Here is a 3604-nt window from a genome sequence, read left to right as displayed (position 1 = left end):
AGGCACATGGGCGAGCTATTTAAAATCTTTACACTAATTATTTAAATTGGACTGATAATAATAGTAATTGTTTCGAAATAAGGAAATTACTTTCTTCTTTCTTAGTTCTTCTAATAATTTAATTCATCAAGAAATCTTTGCAAAATCAGTTATACAAGGAAATTACTTTCTTCTTTCTTAGTTCTTCTAATAATTTAATTCATCAAGAAATCTTTGCAAAATCAGTTATATCAGGTATATGTAACGACTTTAAGGTTCACGTTTGTTTATTGTCAACATTATTGATGAAAAATGAATGTGTGAATCTTTAATTTCTGAAAAGCAAATGATCAAATTATTTTTTTTCTGTTCAAGAGCGGCCAAGAAGGCTCTGCTCCTCCTCCTCCTCCTAATTAAAAGGGAAGACTGGATAAAGATAAAAAAGGCAAACCGTAAATTAAACAAAATTAAACCGTTAAAAATTCTTCAAACTTATAATTCGCGTAAGGCTGCTGGCCCTGATGGCGTCCTCAGGGCCTCTGCTGGGCAGCTAGCTGAGGTTCTGACTGACATATTCAACCTGTCACTAGCCTACTGTCCCCACGTGCTTTAAAACCACCTCTTTCGTGCCAGTGCCAAGGCACTCCACCGCAGTGAGCCCAGTTGCACTCACTCCAACCAACATGAAGTGCTTCAAGAGGCTGGTCCTGGCTCACCTCAAAACCTGCTTACCACCCACACTGGACCCGTTCCAATTCGCCTACCGCAAGAACAGGAGTACGGAGGATGCCATCTCCACGGCATTAAACTCCGCCATTTCTTACCTGGACAATAACAACAGCTATGTGGGGATGCTGTTCATAGACTACAGTTCAGCTTTCAACACTGTCGGAGCGCCTTAAATATGGATCAATTGGTTAATCGGTTGATCCATACTGGTTGTACACGGCGCTCAAGGCGCTCTGCCAAACATGCCAAAGCTCGGTCTACAACGGCGAGAAGCGCGTGAGATATGGAGCTTGTTTCAGGGCGCGTCGGACAAACAAAGCTGTCGAGCATTTAATGAGATTAAAGAGCGAGAGACGGTGCCCTTTTCTTTACAGTAGCTGAACCATCTTAACGGGGAAAATAAGTTATTCTAAAGGCTGGCGCATGATTCTGCGTCTGCGTCGACGCACTCGTTTCAATTCATGGTTCTAAAAGGCTTGCGTGTGTTGCAGAGCAATTTAATCAAGGTAAAATGAGCATTCCATGCAAACAACATTTGAATCAGCATGAGGGGTCTGCAGAGATCACAGTCTCCTAGAGCTCAACTACAGTGCATAGTGGCAGGACTACAGTGACCTTTTCTTTGGTCTTACATAAATGCACAGAGGATGTATTAACCACACATCTTCTAGCAATGCGCTCAACTGGCAGAAATGATGCTGGGTATGACGTATCTGTTCCCTGCAAGCCCCAAACTTCTATTGGCTTTCCATAAAAATGTCTGTCCGGGTGGGGATGAATGCTGTACTCTTTGACACAACATTAACAACTATAAACTGCTTTATAATGGCTGGTCGTAGTTCTGCTAGAGGGTCAAGGACGGGTTCCTCAAAACTGTTAGTGTTTCCACACCACTTAGCATAAACATATGCTGACCTTTCTGCTCTGCATCTATCGATTGAGTAAGTTACATTCATATATGTTACCCGTTTACATGTCATGGCAAAACATTCAACCTCAGTGACACAAGGGTACATCTGATGATACATTGTCAACATTGCATGTCTGTCAGACTCATCCAAGAGTGTCTGGTGGAATGGAGAAAGAGGCACCACTGTACAGTTTTCTAGGGAAAGTCGTTCTGCTGACACCAAAACACTGCTTTACATAAAGCATATCAGCTGTTTCAAAGTCCCAACCATTTGTCTTCCTAAAATACTGGTCCTTCCGTATAACAATAACCTCGTATGTGATTGGAGGACCCTTAGACTCCTCGTCCAATCACGTGTGAGGTCATAGGCATGACTCAGACAGCAGTACTTGCAAGACGAGCATACAAACAGCGTGTTACTATAATCAGAAGAACTGTATCTCCAGTTCCTTTGTTTGGTTTTTGCTGGTTCGTGAATAATGGCTGGACGACGTCTCGCGTTCAACTCGCCTTCAACTCCTCTCCACGGTCACCAACTTTCGGCCAGTCCGCAGACAGACGAGAAGAAACTGCTGAATGCTCTCAGTGGATCGTCTCGTCAACTCCAACAACAAACTGCCGATATCAACGAGCGGTTCGCCCCACTGGAGCGTTCGGGACTCTCCGGGTTTCTGTCCATGGAGGAGAGGATGGCGGCTCTGGAGGAACTGACTCAAAGAAGAGGAGACGGGCGCACAATCCCAAGATAGCGGTAAGAATATGTTCGATGACTGCTAGCTAAGCTAAAAGTAGCGTAGCCTAAAACGAAAGCTAAGAGTAGCCTAGTAGCCTACAAGTGAGCAGAAAAGGAAGCGGTGCGCCGTCTTCACAACTCCGAGACAAACTACAGGCGCCACGAACCGGAGCAAGGGTGTGAGATTTAAAGATTATGCTTTCATTCTGCGGTATAAGGAAATATATACGTATAGATACCATAGGATGGATACCGATCATAACTGTACATTTTGTTTTCACAGACTAATCTCGCCTCATAATGAGGCGGTGACCTCGTATTTGCTCCGGGAAAAGTCCAGATTTAGACAACGTCATTGTGTGTAAGTGACACTGTTTACTGTTTCTCCTTCCTTGTTAAATGTTACTGTCACTTGCGTTTGATTTTTTTTTATTCATACCACACTCATTTAATTGTTTTCCATCCGCCTGTGAGACGTATTGTGAGACGGGACGCAGGAGCTTCAGGTTTTCCCAGCCGGAACACTCATTGCGGGCGGAAGCTGCGAAGGATTCAGCGCGGAGTCGAGCGAGAAGAAAGAGGGTCAGACACTTTTTTCAGGTGCATTGATAGATGTGTTGTGTCCATACGCATCGCATCGCACAGTACTGATTCATTGTTGTTTTTACAGCTGCTAGAATCGAGACAAAGTGTGCTGGCTGATGACGAGGTGGAACTCTGGAAATCCACCACCGTAGAGCTCACGTCGGACGGAGAGGACGGCGTTGTTGGCGGGGTCTCGGGGTGGATTGTACGGTCGCTGCTATTTCTGAGTCAGTCCCGGTTAGAGGCGACTCAGAAATACAGATCCTCACACATTAGGCGCCTGCACAACAGACCTGCCTCGGAAAACACGGCGCCAGTGACGGTCTACAACCCCAAGGAGGCAAACGGACAGTTTACAGAGCTGTAGTTTTTTAAACCGCCTTTACCCAAGTGTGGGCAGATCCTCACTTTGTATGTAGTTGTTGTTTGTATGTTGTCAATAAAGCTCTTTCTTTGCATAAACATGTGGCAAATGTTCATTTTATCTATAAATTCATTGATGTCCTGGTTGGTATCCTAATAATAGTGTAGTAGCCTACATAGGATAACCATGAAATGAATATACAGCATAATATGAATATATAAATAAAATGAGGCGGGTGACCAATAGCGACAGATCTGCCAACCAATCACGAGTGATTGAAAGTTGTGGTTTCATCCAATCATGA

At 44.1% G+C, this 3604-nt stretch overlaps 1 long non-coding RNA gene across 1 annotated transcript; it reads left to right on the top strand.

Moving 5' to 3' along the window:
- The first annotated feature begins 2539 nt into the window (after positions 1-2539).
- LOC144390969 (uncharacterized) lies at positions 2540-3398 on the top strand. The gene is made up of 2 exons (XR_013454816.1): positions 2540-2933; positions 3022-3398. It is a non-coding gene; the product is annotated as an uncharacterized LOC144390969 (long non-coding RNA).
- Positions 3399-3604: the final 206 nt, after the last annotated feature.

The sequence above is a fragment of the Gasterosteus aculeatus genome, chromosome Y (genome assembly GCF_964276395.1).
Source record: "Gasterosteus aculeatus chromosome Y, fGasAcu3.hap1.1, whole genome shotgun sequence".
NCBI lineage: Eukaryota > Metazoa > Chordata > Actinopteri > Perciformes > Gasterosteidae > Gasterosteus > Gasterosteus aculeatus.
The sequence above is the reverse complement of the archived record's forward strand: the minus strand, read 5'-3'. Positions and strand labels throughout refer to the sequence as shown.